At 41.6% G+C, this 17,158-nt stretch overlaps 1 protein-coding gene across 1 annotated transcript in view; it reads left to right on the top strand.

Moving 5' to 3' along the window:
• Positions 1 to 17,158, top strand: part of LOC311095186 (uncharacterized protein) — a 137,126-nt gene that overhangs the window by 41,194 nt on the left and 78,774 nt on the right. The window lies entirely within an intron of this gene.

Genomic DNA, 17,158 nt, shown 5'->3' on the forward strand with positions numbered 1-17,158 from the left:
ACGTTTTCACACACACACCACTCCAAAGGGCCTGACAGCCCTGCGTCTCTCCCTCTCTCTCTCCCTCAGAGGATTTATATTATCAAGCAGCCAATAAGTAATGGCCTAAAATCTTCATAGCCACACCATAGCAACCAGTTACAGCACCCTAGCAACCACCAAGAGCTCCCTAGCAACCACCCTAAACCAAAAAAAAACATTTTTTTATTTTTTTAATATTTTTTAAAGCAATTTTACTCTCGTGGCCTTGCGATATCTCTCCATGCTTGTGCCTATTCGGCCATAGGCACGAGGCCGCAGGCCGAGTGCCGTACTGAAGGCACTCGCAACCACCCAGAACACCCTATTCGGCCATAGGCACGAGGCCGCAGGCCGAGTGCCGTACTGAAGGCACTCGCAACCACCTAGAACACCCTAGCAACTGCCTAGCAACCACCCAGAACACCCTAGCAACGTCTAGAAATGCTCTAGTAACCACCAAAAAACTCTAGCAACCACCCAGAACACCCTAGCAACTGCCTAGCAACCACCCAGAACACCTAGCAACCACCTAGTAACCACCCAGAACACCCTAGCAACTGCCTAGCAACCACCCAGAACACCTAGCAACCACCTAGAACACCCTAGCAACTGCCTAGCAACGCCCTAGCATCCACCCAGAATACCATAGCAACTGCCTAGCAACACCATAGCAACCACCCAGAACACCCTAGCAACCACCAAGAATTCCCTAGCAACTGCCTAGCAACCACCAAGAATACCCTAGCAACTGCCTAGCAACACCATAGCAACCACCCAGAACACCCTAGCAACCACCTGGCAACAGCATCTTGCTAAAAACATGCTGGCAACATGCTAATCAAGCTAGCATCATGCTAGCAAAATGCTAATCAAGCTAGCATCATGCTAATCATGTTAGAATCATGCTAGCAACATGCTAATCAAGCTAGCATCATGCTAGCAACATGCTAATAATGCTAGCATTATGCTACCAACATGCTAATAAAGCTAGCATCATGCTAACAACATGCTAATCAAGCTAGCATAATGCTAGCATCATGCTAATCAAGCTAGCATCATGCTAGCTAAATGCTGATCATGCTAGCATTATTCTAGCAACATGCTAATCAAGCTAGCATAATGCTAGCAACATGCTAATCATGCTAGCAATATGCTAATCAAGCTAGCATAATGTTAACAACATGCTAATTATGTTAGCATCTAGCTAAAAACATGTTAGCAAAATGCTAATCATGCTAACATCTTGTTAAAACCATGCTAACAACATGCTAATCATGCTAGCATCTTGTTAAAAGCATGCTAGCAACATGCTAATCATGCTAGCATCTTGTTAAAAGCATGCTAGCAACATGCTAATCATGCTAGCATCATCCAACCAACATGCTAATCATGCTAACAACATGCTAATCCTGCTAGCATCATTCTAACAACATGTTAATCATAGTAAATCATGCTGGAATGTGGTATATCGTAGTACATCATCTTAGAAACATGGTAAATCGTGGTAAATAATGCTAAAATGTGGTATATCATGGTATCACAACATGTCAATTGTGTTAGCATCTGCCCAGTGGCGAATTTTGCCACTGCAAGCACCACTTCACATTTTCTTCAGGAAATGTACATTCTAGTTCTTATTCTTATTATTCCGGACAAAAGTTCGGCGCGTAATGCGCCCCGCACCGTTTGTCACAGACCCCTGAGTGAGGCGTCAAATCGAGCGGCTCATTGAGGAGAGGTGTGCTATGACTTTTCTAAGCGATTGGGTGTACGATGTTCGCACAGCGGACGAAAAAGCGGCCAAAAAAGTCCCATTGACTTTACATTGGGAGTTCTAAAAATATTTGAATCCCAACCGACGATTTCACACACACAGACTCCAAAGGGCCTGACACCCCTGCATCTCTCCCTCTCTCTCTCCCTCAGAGGATTTATATTATCAAGCAGCCAATAAGTAATGGCCTAAAATCTTCATAGCCACACCCTAGCAACCAGTTTCAGCACCCTAGCAACCACTAAGAGCTCCCTAGCAACCACCCTAAACCAAAAAAAAACATTTTTTTTTATTTTTTTTATTTTTTAAAGCAATTTTACTCTCGTGGCCTTGCGATATTGCTCCATGCTTGTGCCTATTCGGCCATAGGCACGAGGCCGCAGGCCGAGTGCCGTACAGAAGGCACTCGTTATTAAAGATTTTAAGAACTCTATAAAAACTCCATAGTAACCATATTTGACAACTACCAACCACCTAGTAACACCATAGCAACTAACAAAAACACCTTAGCAACCACCCTGAACACCCTAGCAACGTCTAGAAATGCTCTAGTAACCACAAAAAACTCTAGCAAGCACCCAGAACACCCTAGCAACTGCCTAGCAACCACCTAGAACACCTAGCAACTGCCTAGCAACCACCCAGAACACCTAGCAACCAACCAGAACACCCTAGCAACTGCCTAGCAATGCCCTAGTATCCACCCAGAATACCATAGCAACTGCCTAGCAACACCATAGCAACCACCCAGAACACCCTAGCAACCACCTAGCAACGCCCTATCAACCACCAAGAATACCCTAGCAACTGCCTAGCAACCACCCAGAACACCTTAGCAACTGCCTAGCAACACCATAGCAACCACCCAGAACACCCTAGCAACCACCTGGCAACAGCATCTTGCTAAAAACATGCTGGCAACATGCTAATCAAGCTAGCATCATGCTAGCAACATGCTAATCAAGCTAGCATCATGTTAGCAACATGCTAATCATGCTAGCAACATGCTAATCAAGCTAGCATCATGCTAGCAACATGCTAATCCTGTTAGCATCTAGCTAAAAACATGCTAGCAAAATGCTAATCATGCTAACATCATGCTAGCAACATGCTAATCAAGTTAGCATCATGCTAGCAACATGCTAATCAAGCTAGCATCATGCTAGCAACATGCTAATCAAGCTAGAATGTTAGCATCATGCTAGCAACATGCTAATCATGCTAGCATTATGCCACCAACATGCTAATCAAGCTAGCATCATGCTAGCAAAATGCTAATCATGCTAACATTATGCTAGCAACATGCTAATCAAGCTAGCATCATGCTAGCAACATGCTAATCATGCTAGCATTATGCTAGCAACATGCTAATCAAGCTAGCATCATGCTAGCAACATGTTAACCATGCTAGCAACATGCTAATCAAGCTAGCATAATGCTAGCAACATGCTAATCATGCTAGCATTAGGCTACCAAAATGCTAATAAAGCTAGCATCATGCTAACAACATGATAATCAAGCTAGCATAATGTTAGCAACATGCTAATCATGTTAGCAAAATGCTAATCATGTTAGCATCTAGCTAAAAACATGCTAACAACATGCTAATCATGCTAGCATCTTGTTAAAAGCATGCTAACAACATGCTAATCATGCTAGCATCTTGTTAAAAGCATGCTAGCAACATGCTAATCATGCTAGCATCTTGTTAAAAGCATGCTAGCAACATGCTAATCATGCTAGCATCATCCAACCAACATGCTAATCCTGCTAGCATCATTCTAACAACATGTTAATCATAGTAAATCATGCTGGAATATGTTAAATCGTAATAAATCATCTTAGAAACATGGTAAATCGTGGTAAATAATGCTAAAATGTGGTATATCATGGTATCACAACATGTCAATTGTGTTAGCATCTGCCCAGTGGCGAATTTTGCCACTGCAAGCACCACTTCACATTTTCTTCAGGAAATGTACATTCTAGTTATTTTTCTTCTTCTTATTATTATTCTTCCACACAAAAGTTTGGCGCGAAACTCGCCCCGCACCGTTTGTCACAGACCCATGAGTGAGGCATCAAATCGAGCGGCTCATTGAGGAGAGGTGTGCTATGACTTTTCTAAGCGATCGGGTGTACGATGTTCGCACAGCGGACGAAAAAGCGGCCAAAAAAATCCCATTGACTTTACATTGGGAGTTCTAAAAACATTTGAATCCCAACCGACGTTTTCACACACACCACTCCAAAGGGCCTGACACCCCTGCGTCTCTCCCTCTCTCTCTCCCTCAGAGGATTTATATTATCAAGCAGCCAATAAGTAATGGCCTAAAATCTTCATAGCCACACCCTAGCAACCAGTTTCAGCACCCTAGCAACCACTAAGAGCTCCCTAGCAACCACCCTAAACCAAAAAAAAATTTTTTTTGCATTTTTTAAAAATTTTAAAAGCAATTTTACTCTCGTGGTCTTGCGGTATCGCTCCATGCTTGTGCCTATTCAGCCATAGGCACGAGGCCGCAGGCCGAGTGCCGTACTGAAGGCACTCGTTATTAAAGAACTCTATAAAAACTCCATAGTAACCATATTTGACAACTAGTAACACCATAGCAACTACCAAAAATACCTTAGCAACCACCCTGAACACCCTAGCAACGTCTAGAAATGCTCTAGTAACCACCAAAAAACTGTAGCAACCACCCAGAACACCCTAGCAACTGCCTAGCAACCACCCAGAACACCTAGCAACTGCCTAGCAACACCATAGCAACCTCCCAGAACACCCTAGCAACCACCTAGCAACGCCCTAGCAACCACCAAGAATACCCTAGCAACTGCCTATAGCAACCACCAAGAATACCCTAGCAACTGCCTAGCAACCACCCAGAACACCTTAGCAACTGCCTAGCAACACCATAGCAACCACCCAGAACACCCTAGCAACCACCTGGCAACAGCATCTTGCTAAAAACATGCTGACAACATGCTAATCAAGCTAGCATCATGCTAGCAACATGCTAATCATGCTAGCATTATGCTAGCAACAGGCTAATCAAGCTAGCATCATGCTAGCAACATGCTAATCATGCTAGCAACATGCTAATCAAGCTAGCATAATGCTAGCAACATGCTAATAATGCTAGCATTAGGTTACCAACATGCTAATAAAGCTAGCATCATGCTAACAACATGCTAATCAAGCTAGCATCATGCTAGCATCATGCTAATCAAGCTAGCATCATGCTAGCAACATCCTAATCATGCTAGCATTATGCTAGCAACATGCTAATCAAGCTAGCATCATGCTAGCAACATGCTAATCAAGCTAGCATCATGCTAGCAACATGCTAATCATGCTAGCAACATGCTAATCATGTTTGCATCTAGCTAAAAACATGGTAACAACATGCTAATCATGCTAGCATCTTGTTAAAAGCATGCTAGCATCATCCAACCAACATGCTAATCATGCTAACAACATGCTAATCCTGCTAGCATCATTCTAACAACATGTTAATCATAGTAAATCATGCTGGAATATGTTAAATCGTAATAAATCATCTTAGAAACATGGTAAATCGTGGTAAATAATGCTAAAATGTGGTATATCATGGTATCACAACATGTCAATTGTGTTAGCATCTGCCCAGTGGCGAATTTTGCCACTGCAAGCACCACTTCACATTTTCTTCAGGAAATGTACATTCTAGTTATTATTATTATTCTTCTTACTAAAAATTTATCCCCTATCTCCTCCTAGAGCTTTAACTCTACATACTCCAAACTCGGCTCAGACCTTCAGACTATTCTGACTCGAGTTGCTTTATCTTTTCAGACTGATCGGACTTACGGTTTTCCTAAAAATGCCGATCAAAACTCGGAAAAACTCCCATTGACTTGCATTGGGGAGTTCTAAAAAATTCAAATCTAGATTCAAACTGACCAACCGACAAAAATTTAAATCTAAACACCTTGAAGACTTATTCAAACTGCCGTTCTATATACTATATAAGCCATTGAGACTCAATTAAACTAATAAACTCATCTATCTATCTACTTCAAACTATTTTAAACTTTAAACTACTTTAAACTTCAAACTAAATTAAACTTCAAACTAATATAAACTTTAAACTACTTTAAACTTCAAACTTAAGCTTTAACTCATTTAAACTTATAAACTGTAAACTCATTTAAACTTATAAACTGTAAACTAATTTAAACTTATAAACTCAAAACTCATTTAAACTTATAAACTAAACTCAAAAACTTGTACACTTATAAACTCTAAACTCATAAACTCTGAGTGTGTGTGTGTGTGTGTGTGTGTGTGTGTGTGTGTAAACACACACACACACACACACTCTAAACTCATTTAAACAAACTCTAAACTCATTTAAACTTATAAACGCAAAACTCAAAAACTCGTAAACTACTTTAAACTTCAAACCACTTTAAACTTCTTAAGTTTAAAGCTCCCAGCTCCCAAGCAACTCCATAGCAACCAAACTTGAGTACCCTAGCAACCGTTTTACAAGACCTATATCTCTGCATCAGAACATCGTATAGAGATGAGGTTTGGCTCTTTTGACTCATGCTAGCAAACAGCACTTCCAACATGCTACACATGCTAGCAGTGAATAGCTACATGCTAATAGCAATTAGTTAAGTGCTAAATCATGCCAAGATCATGCTAAGAACTCTATAAAAACTCCATAGTAACCATCTGTAACAACTACCAACCACCTAGTAACACCATAGCAACCGCCCAGAATACCTTAGTAACCGCCTAGCAACACCATAACAACCACCCAGAACACCCTAGCAACCACCCAGAATACCCTAGCAACTGCCTAGCAACACCATAGCAACAACCCAAAACACCCTAGCAACCCACTAGAAAACCCCCAACAACTTTTTAACTGTAAACTACTTTAAACTTCAAACTGATTTAAACTTTAAACTAATTTAAACGTTAGACTAATTTAAACTTCAAACTAATTTAAACTTCAAACTAATTTAAACTTCAAACTAATTTAAACTTGAAACTAATTTAAACTTTAAACTAATTTAAACTTTAGACTAATTTAAACTTTAAACTAATTTAAGCTTCAAACTAATTTAGACTTTAAACTATTTTAAACTTCTAACTAATTTGAACTTTAAACTAATTTAAACTTCAAACTACTTTAAACTCCAAACTGCTTTAAACTTCTTCAAACTTTCTGGTCCAGCTTTCTCAAGCCAACTTAAAGTTTGTCTCGACGAACTTTTTAATCTAGTTTGATTTACTGTGCTCAATGGGTTAACACTTTAAGAGCATGACAATGGTCTTTAATTAAAGATACACTATTTCTTTAAATGATACAATGGTTTTGGTTGATGCAATATGACACTGGAGGATGTGGCTACATCTCAAGGGAGGACACCCTTATTGTTGAAGGTAGACATAACCTCTGACATACGATTTTATTTTCTAAATGATAAGGTTTCTCGCTAAATGTCAATAAATGGGTATATTATTCTGACAGTTTGTTACTACAGTTAACAGGGAATCAAAATGTAAGGTGTTTAAAGCTACAATATGTAAGATATATATATATATTTTTTTTAAATAACCAAAAATCACTTGCAAAGTGTGATATATTTCCTGCAGTTGTGTACTTCCAGTATCCCAAAAGTTCCCAAAGATTTTTAATTTCAGAGAAATTCCAATTTTAAATTAAAGCTGCAAGCAGCATTTATCGGGGTTCAAGCATTCAAGGCCTTTAAGCACAAATGCATAAAAAGACATTAAGTTTTATTTGGCAACCATTTAACCAATGATATCATACATGGAAAAGACCATTTCCAGCCAATTTAACATAGGAAATATATGGTTTTCAAAGCTTTTTAACAGTTATAGCGCCACCTATGGTCTGATCTCCATAAAATTGTACATGCTTGTTTACAATGTTATTTCACATATGCTCACCAATTTTTGTGAAGTTCTGAGTTTTCATTTAGGATTTAAAGGCTTTTGAGTTCATTTTCTAAATGACCCTGTTATAGCCATCCAAATGCAACGCCCGTAAGGAGACGGAATGTTGTAGGACCCTGAAATTCTAGGTTTGAGTGGTTTTGGAGGGGTCTGGTCCTGGTTTTGGGTGGTTTGGGTTAGGTTTTATTGGTTTTGGAGGGGTCTGGTCCTGGTTTTGGGTGGTTTGGGTTAGGTTTTAGTGGTTTTGGAGGGGTCTGGTCCTGGTTTTGAGTGGTTTGGGTTAGGTTTCAGTGGTTTCGGAGGGGTCTGGTCCTGGTTTTGAGTGGTTTTGGGTGGTTTTGGAGGGGTCCGGTCCTGGTTTTGAGTGGTTTTGGGTTATGTTTTAGTGGTTTCGGAGGGGTCTGGTCCTGGTTTTGAGTGGTTTTGGGTGGTTTGGGTTAGGTTTTAGTGGTTTTGGAGGGGTCTGGTCCTGGTTTTGGGTGGTTTTGGAGGGGTCTGGTCCTGGTTTTGAGTGGTTTTGGGTTATGTTTTAGTGGTTTCGGAGGGGTCTGGTCCTGGTTTTGAGTGGTTTTGGGTGGTTTGGGTTAGGTTTTAGTGGTTTTGGAGGGGTCTGGTCCTGGTTTTGAGTGGTTTGGGTTAGGTTTTAGTGGTTTCGGAGGGGTCTGGTCCTGGTTTTGAGTGGTTTTTGGTGGTTTTGGAGGGGTCCGGTCCTGGTTTTGAGTGGTTTTGGGTTATGTTTTAGTGGTTTCGGAGGGGTCTGGTCCTGGTTTTGAGTGGTTTTGGGTGGTTTGGGTTAGGTTTTAGTGGTTTTGGAGGGGTCTGGTACTGGTTTTGAGTGGTTTTGGGTGGTTTTGGAGGGGTCCGGTCCTGGTTTTGAGTGGTTTTGGGTTATGTTTTAGTGGTTTCGGAGGGGTCTGGTCCTGGTTTTGAGTGGTTTTGAGTGGTTTGGGTTAGGTTTTAGTGGTTTTGGAGGGGTCTGGTCCTGGTTTTGAGTGGTTTTGGGTGGTTTTGGAGGGGTCCGGTCCTGGTTTTGAGTGGTTTTGGGTTATGTTTTAGTGGTTTCGGAGGGGTCTGGTCCTGGTTTTGAGTGGTTTTGGGTGGTTTGGGTTAGGTTTTAGTGGTTTTGGAGGGGTCTGGTCCTGGTTTTGGGTGGTTTGGGTTAGGTTTTATTGGTTTTGGAGGGGTCTGGTCCTGGTTTTGGGTGGTTTGGGTTAGGTTTTAGTGGTTTTGGAGGGGTCTGGTCCTGGTTTTGAGTGGTTTGGGTTAGGTTTCAGTGGTTTCGGAGGGGTCTGGTCCTGGTTTTGAGTGGTTTTGGGTGGTTTTGGAGGGGTCCGGTCCTGGTTTTGAGTGGTTTTGGGTTATGTTTTAGTGGTTTCGGAGGGGTCTGGTCCTGGTTTTGAGTGGTTTTGGGTGGTTTGGGTTAGGTTTTAGTGGTTTTGGAGGGGTCTGGTCCTGGTTTTGGGTGGTTTTGGAGGGGTCTGGTCCTGGTTTTGAGTGGTTTTGGGTTATGTTTTAGTGGTTTCGGAGGGGTCTGGTCCTGGTTTTGAGTGGTTTTGGGTGGTTTGGGTTAGGTTTTAGTGGTTTTGGAGGGGTCTGGTCCTGGTTTTGAGTGGTTTGAGTTAGGTTTTAGTGGTTTCGGAGGGGTCTGGTCCTGGTTTTGAGTGGTTTTGGGTTATGTTTTAGTGGTTTCGGAGGGGTCTGGTCCTGGTTTTGAGTGGTTTTGGGTTATGTTTTAGTGGTTTCGGAGGGGTCTGGTCCTGGTTTTGAGTGGTTTTGAGTGGTTTGGGTTAGGTTTTAGTGGTTTTGGAGGGGTCTGGTCCTGGTTTTGAGTGGTTTTGGGTGGTTTTGGAGGGGTCCGGTCCTGGTTTTGAGTGGTTTTGGGTTATGTTTTAGTGGTTTCGGAGGGGTCTGGTCCTGGTTTTGAGTGGTTTTGGGTGGTTTGGGTTAGGTTTTAGTGGTTTTGGAGGGGTCTGGTCCTGGCTTTGAGTGGTTTGGGTTAGGTTTTAGTGGTTTTGGAGGGGTCTGGTCCTGGTTTTGAGTGGTTTGGGTTAGGTTTTAGTGGTTTCGGAGGGGTCTGGTCCTGGTTTTGGGTGGTTTGGGTTAGGTTTTATTGGTTTTGGAGGGGTCTGGTCCTGGTTTTGGGTGGTTTGGGTTAGGTTTTAGTGGTTTTGGAGGGGTCTGGTCCTGGTTTTGAGTGGTTTGGGTTAGGTTTCAGTGGTTTCGGAGGGGTCTGGTCCTGGTTTTAAGTGGTTTTGGGTGGTTTTGGAGGGGTCCGGTCCTGGTTTTGAGTGGTTTTGGGTTATGTTTTAGTGGTTTCGGAGGGGTCTGGTCCTGGTTTTGAGTGGTTTTGGGTGGTTTGGGTTAGGTTTTAGTGGTTTTGGAGGGGTCTGGTCCTGGTTTTGGGTGGTTTTGGAGGGGTCTGGTCCTGGTTTTGAGTGGTTTTGGGTTATGTTTTAGTGGTTTCGGAGGGGTCTGGTCCTGGTTTTGAGTGGTTTTGGGTGGTTTGGGTTAGGTTTTAGTGGTTTTGGAGGGGTCTGGTCCTGGTTTTGAGTGGTTTGGGTTAGGTTTTAGTGGTTTCGGAGGGGTCTGGTCCTGGTTTTGAGTGGTTTTGGGTGGTTTTGGAGGGGTCCGGTCCTGGTTTTGAGTGGTTTTGGGTTATGTTTTAGTGGTTTTGGAGGGGTCTGGTCCTGGTTTTGAGTGGTTTTGGGTGGTTTGGGTTAGGTTTTAGTGGTTTTGGAGGGGTCTGGTACTGGTTTTGAGTGGTTTTGGGTGGTTTTGGAGGGGTCCGGTCCTGGTTTTGAGTGGTTTTGGGTTATGTTTTAGTGGTTTCGGAGGGGTCTGGTCCTGGTTTTGAGTGGTTTTGAGTGGTTTGGGTTAGGTTTTAGTGGTTTTGGAGGGGTCTGGTCCTGGTTTTGAGTGGTTTTGGGTGGTTTTGGAGGTGTCCGGTCCTGGTTTTGAGTGGTTTTGGGTTATGTTTTAGTGGTTTCGGAGGGGTCTGGTCCTGGTTTTGAGTGGTTTTGGGTGGTTTGGGTTAGGTTTTAGTGGTTTTGGAGGGGTCTGGTCCTGGCTTTGAGTGGTTTGGGTTAGGTTTTAGTGGTTTTGGAGGGGTCTGGTCCTGGTTTTGAGTGGTTTGGGTTAGGTTTTAGTGGTTTCGGAGGGGTCTGGTCCTGGTTTTGGGTGGTTTGGGTTATGTTTTAGTGGTTTTGGAGGGGTCTGGTCCTGGTTTTGAGTGGTTTTGGGTGGTTTGGGTTAGGTTTTAGTGGTTTTGGAGGGGTCTGGTACTGGTTTTGAGTGGTTTTGGGTGGTTTTGGAGGGGTCCGGTCCTGGTTTTGAGTGGTTTTGGGTTATGTTTTAGTGGTTTCGGAGGGGTCTGGTCCTGGTTTTGAGTGGTTTTGAGTGGTTTGGGTTAGGTTTTAGTGGTTTTGGAGGGGTCTGGTCCTGGTTTTGAGTGGTTTTGGGTGGTTTTGGAGGGGTCCGGTCCTGGTTTTGAGTGGTTTTGGGTTATGTTTTAGTGGTTTCGGAGGGGTCTGGTCCTGGTTTTGAGTGGTTTTGGGTGGTTTGGGTTAGGTTTTAGTGGTTTTGGAGGGGTCTGGTCCTGGCTTTGAGTGGTTTGGGTTAGGTTTTAGTGGTTTTGGAGGGGTCTGGTCCTGGTTCTGAGTGGTTTGGGTTAGGTTTTAGTGGTTTCGGAGGGGTCTGGTCCTGGTTTTGGGTGGTTTGGGTTAGGTTTTAGTGGTTTTGGAGGGGTCTGGTCCTGGCTTTGAGTGGTTTGGGTGGTTTGAAGATATTGATATCTGGCCGAATTAGAATTATAGAATATAGAGTTAGAGTGTCAATATCTCATGACCAACACATAACAGAGACATCAGAGTAGACTCCTTGGAAACCTCCTTGGTTCTCACCTTTCCAGCGAGTCTACTCTGATGTCTCTGTTATATGTGGGTCATGAGATATTGACACTCTAATTCTTAACCGGAAGTGGCCGTATCTCCTAATTAGAAGTTCTCATTGAATCATGGGAGGTGTTATAAGTTCTGAGAAGCTTTGGCATGGCATGATAAATATCTAAACGTTGTTGCGATCAACGAGTGACAACGTAGAAGCAGCAAAGTCAAAATGAATTAAATGTTTTAGTTGTGGTAGGATCGGAAGTAAAATCCCATTGATTTCTGTTGGAGGACTCATTGCTCGTTGATATTACTGCGCTACCGGAAACGGAAAAGACGCTTCAGACTCAAATATCGAGCGGAAGCTTATACGTGGTTGTGAGGTATCTGAAAAAATAGTTCCACTATAGCAAATAACACGGATTGAAATCATACATTTCGCTGATATATTTGTTTTTAATCATCAACGAACACCACTAACCACTCGGTGAGTTGCACAGTTTTGAAAACAAACGTTAAGGGTTGTTTTAAGGACATGTTTGTGCATGCCCGTAGCCAGCCACTCTGAAGCGGTCAAAGGCGATTCTGAACGAGTCAAAGAGTCGAGACAGGACCCATTGTATCACACACACACACACACACACACACACACACACACACACACACACACACACACACACACACACACACACACACACACACACACTCACACACACACACACTCTACTAAGGCCCACCAGGTGTGGGATTTGACATGCCAATCACTTTTGGTCAAAAGCTGAATGACAAATTCATAAGACAATGATACAATTTTTTTTTTTCTGAAAAGTAGGGCTGCACGATTTGGGGAAAATGTCATATTGCGATTATTGAGGTCAATATTGCGATTGCGATATGCAATTGCGATATAATAAACAAATGGTTTCATGAGTCAACTTGCTTGGTTCTCAAGTAAAATGCACACACAGATTAGTGATAATGCTGAAATGTGTATTTCTCAACTCAAACTAGCAACAACAACTAAATGCACTGTTTTCAAATTAAAATAATATTTTTTTACTAAATTAAATATTGACATCTTTGCAAACTTGTTTTTGTCTCAATAATACAATAGTATTATTATATAATTATATTATATTATATTATATTATTACTATATTATATAATACCGATATTGAATAAAGTTATCAAACAGTCTGCACTGCATAAATTATAAATGAAATATAGACTAATCCTTATTAAAGCTAAAAACGTTCTTTAGTCAAGAGCAGTGAGTAATTTTCTCTGTTCTTTTTGTTCTTTGTTAACTTTACTGACAGAAAGCTTTATTGGCTGCTGTCTCTTTAAGAGCAGCCGCTGCGACAGAGACGCTGATCTCACACGCGACTCGTTCTCTCACACCTCGTCCAGGCGGGAAGGAAGTCGACCGGAAGTTGAAGTCGGCGGGGTGCTGACATCTTGTAGCAGAACTTCACTTGCGTTAGCATCCCATTGACTCCCATTCATTTTGGCGTCACTTTGACAGTGAATAACTTTACATCTGAGGCGTTTAAAGACTCCATTTGTCCATTATTTATTTCTAAAGATACACGACAATGTATAAAATGCTCCATTACCTTGTAGCTTATGTTATGGACCCGTAGAAGCAGTTTTTGTAAAAGTAGGCTAAGGATTGCGTCATAACCACGCGACTCTCTGTCGCACACTAGAGAGATTACCGTATGCACAGGAGGAGAAGCTCGCGGGTAATCGGGGGGACGTGGAGGCAAAATGACAATATAATTAATCAGAATACCTAGCAAAAGTTTCTCCTGCTCCAAGCTTATGGACAGCTCCTGCTCACACTCTCCGTCTCTGCAAGATTCGGAAGGGAATGATTCAGATTTCTCTTGGCACAGCTACTAGAAGACAGACGGGTTGCTCACGTGGTCCGTGTAACGCTTTGCTCGGTTTGAGTCTGCGCGTCAGGAAAGGAAGTGCTAAGAAATCGCTGAAAATGGGCTTCACTTGTCTCAATTGAGTTCCAATGGGGTCGCTGTGTCCATGATGTGTCCACATCACAAGACTGCTCTTATGTTTTGAAGATACTCGACAAAAAACGGACATTTTGGCATAACTGTGTGTGTTATTGTAAGTTCAAGCACGAAAGAGAACTGTATTCTGACGTGCTGTCTTTCTCTCTCTGTCTGTGTGTGTGTGTGTGTGTGTGTGTGTGTGTCACAGTCACACTTTTGTCTTGTCACACATGAATTGTTTAAAAGCATTTGCATGAATAAGAGCAGAATCATATAATGTAATATAAACTTTTTCTTTTTTTTTAATTATTATTATGATTGGTTAATTATCAAGATCGAGGCCAAGCCTTGTGTATACTATTTTTATGTAGCGCACAAAAAAAAACTCCGATCACGGAGGGCCCCTCTCTGCTCAAGGGCCCCTGGGCACGTGCCCAGATTGCCCATATGGTCCGGCCCTGGCAATCGGCCTTCAAATACGGCCTTCGGAGGATGCAGACTTCACATTGGGACACAGCTCATGTATGGTTGAACTGTGTTGGCATGCGGTTGTGAGATTCTTTATTTGTAGAAAATAGAGTGATTGACAGAGTGAACCAAGCATATAACAAGAAGGAAAGTGTAAAGTTAAGGAACATGAAGCTGGAGTTTGTGAGGGTGAAACAGATGGAGGAGAAGCAGGTGTGTGTGTGTGTGTGTGTGTGTTAGTGTGTGTGTGTGTGTGTGTGTGTGATGGATTGTTTCAGGAAATGTTCAAGAACTGCAGAAGATTGAAGGAAACAGTGGAAATGTGTCGTGGATCATGAGAAGGAATGACAGCAGAGACTCTCTTGATGATTGTAAGTTGTTTTGATGTTGTAAAACTCGTTTGTTTGTTTGCAGTTACCGATTGGAAAGTGTTGTTAACTGAATCATTCAGGCAAACGACCTAGAAATCTGAATTAAACTGAATCACACAGCAAAAATCTCTAAACGGTCATTCAAATTTGACATATGGTCAGTTTTCTTGTCCTTAATGAACAGTAGGGGGCGCAAACGCACACTTTTGACTTTCTCAGTTTGTATAAACCTAACCTTACTTAAAGGAACACTCCGCCGTTTTTTGAAATAGGGCTTATTCACCTTCTTTCATACATTTAGATAGGTGGGCAAATGCATTTTTGTCTCAGTGCATGCATTGTTTTAGTTTGACAGGGTCGGCGCTAGCTTAGCTTAGCATAATGAATGGAATCCTTTGTTGCCAGCTAGCATGTCCTGAGTAAAAGTGATATATAAAAATAAAAAACTCCACCTAATTACTTCTTGTGGCCTGCGTATTCACAACGAGTACAAATAGCGATGCAGATTAACACTAGGCGATTTCCTAGGCAGATATTGACTTATATATTAAGGACTATATTAGGGGGAAGCACAGGCGAAGCACTGCTACATGGGCGTGATATCTCTGCGCCCAAGTAGCAGTGCTTCGCCTGTGCTTCCCCCTAATATAGTCCCAAGTCAATATCTGCCTAGAAAATTGCCTAGTGTTAATCTGCATCACTATTTGTACTTGTTCTCAATATGCAGGCCACAAGAAGTAATTAGCTGTTTTTTTTTGTTTTTTTTATGTCACTTTTACTCAGGGCATGCTAGCTGGCAACAAAGGATTCCATTCATTATGCTAAGCTAAGCTAGCGCCGACCCTGTCAAACTAAAACAATGCATGCATTGGGACAAAAATGCATTTGCCTACCTATCTAAATGTAGGAAAGAAGGTGAATAAGCCCTATTTCAAAAAACGGTGGAGTGTTCCTTTAAGGTTCAGTGTATTTAAACCTAGAAACACCCCTGAATGGAAGTGTAATGTGACAACATGCCCCATTGGTGGGGGTTCATTGCAATATGGACATATGACAGATTCAATCAAAACAATACACAAGACAAACTAAAATACTATTATTAACTTTTTCATATAAAATAATGGCATTTTTCTATAATTAAAAATTAACAAATTTGAGTTTGTCAACAAACACACTACAAAACACAGCTATACAGCGTAGTTCAAAATATAACAATAATTAATCATTTCTGAACATTGATTCTCAATCTTTATTGACCTTTTTCTCATGTGCTCAGGCCTATTATGTTTTCTCATGCAAAATATATGAAAATATAAATATGATAATTTATTATCAGTGTTTGTATTATTATTAAATTGATATATCTAAATTATACTGTATAACAGTCATATATTATCAAGTTAAACGGAACTCAAATTTTTTTGACGGGTTGTGTTGAAGACCTTTTGAGTTTCCGTGTGTTAATGATATAATTGTGTGTGTGTGTTTGTGTGTGTGTGTGTGTGTGTGTGTGTGTTGTGTGTGTGTGTGTGTGTTTGTGTGTGTGTGTTCACAAGTGGAAAAAAATACATATCTGACATTTAATTGTGTGACATATAATATTTTATAGCATAAGAATATTTTATAGCAATATAATGTGAGCAGACACTGATGTAGTTCTCAGACGGACGTCTCTCTGTAGAAGAAACAGCTGATATACAAGCTGAAGCAAGAGGATCATTTCAGCATGAGCTTCTGCATGAAGATTTTCAGACAGAAATCCAGCGGATAAACAGACTATCGACTCATGGAAGAGGCTTGTGAGACGCTAGATTGAGTCTGGCCTGTGTGAAAACACATCAGGGCTTCAGTCTCTAACTTTACTGTACTGTGTGAACAGCCCCTAATGCCAAAGAATGCTTTAATCAAGACATCTATATTTATTTTTCACACGCATGAAATGAGTGTCAAATCAGTTCTGAGATGCTGGTCCTCAACCAGTGTCACGTCACTCACTCCATGCCAGATCGGCTTATTGCCTATGATATATTCATTTCGTTTAAAGTCATAAAACCATATTCAACAACATATATAAATGAAATATCTTTACATTAATTTTATAAAGGTAGAAGGTGTTCTCAAAAAGCAAAAAGTTATTTAAAGTCATGTCATCTTAAATGCCACTGTAGTGAAACAGCTGTCATCAGGGGGCGCTGCAGCACCTCAGCACTCCTAGTTCCCCCGGCCATGTGTATATAGACTATAAACTTCCTCTATTCTGACCAACTCAGTGTTTAAACCCTGCTAGAGTTGCTGTTGGTGACACTGTCCCACTGTGAAGTGTTGCTTTACATGTGTGAAACGTGTGAGAAGTGCGTATACTGTTAATCACACTGGCTCAACACATATCTGCTCTGAACACAGTTTATAGGCTTTTAGGACTGAACATAATCCAGGATATTTGACAACAAAAGACATTTGCTTTACTGTTTTCCACCCCTCTTTCTCCCACAAGGAGCATTTGTAGTTCCTAAAGGCACAGAGCGGCTGATAGTGATCAAGGCCTGCAGGCCCAGATGTGTGTACTTCGGGGTCGATGAACTGTCACACCTTTAGTGCGGTGGGGGGAGATGTGATTATCTGATTGGCCAGTTTGAACGTCTCTC

The sequence above is a fragment of the Abramis brama genome (genome assembly GCF_963993115.1).
Source record: "Abramis brama genome assembly, chromosome: 1".
Taxonomy (NCBI): domain Eukaryota; kingdom Metazoa; phylum Chordata; class Actinopteri; order Cypriniformes; family Leuciscidae; genus Abramis; species Abramis brama.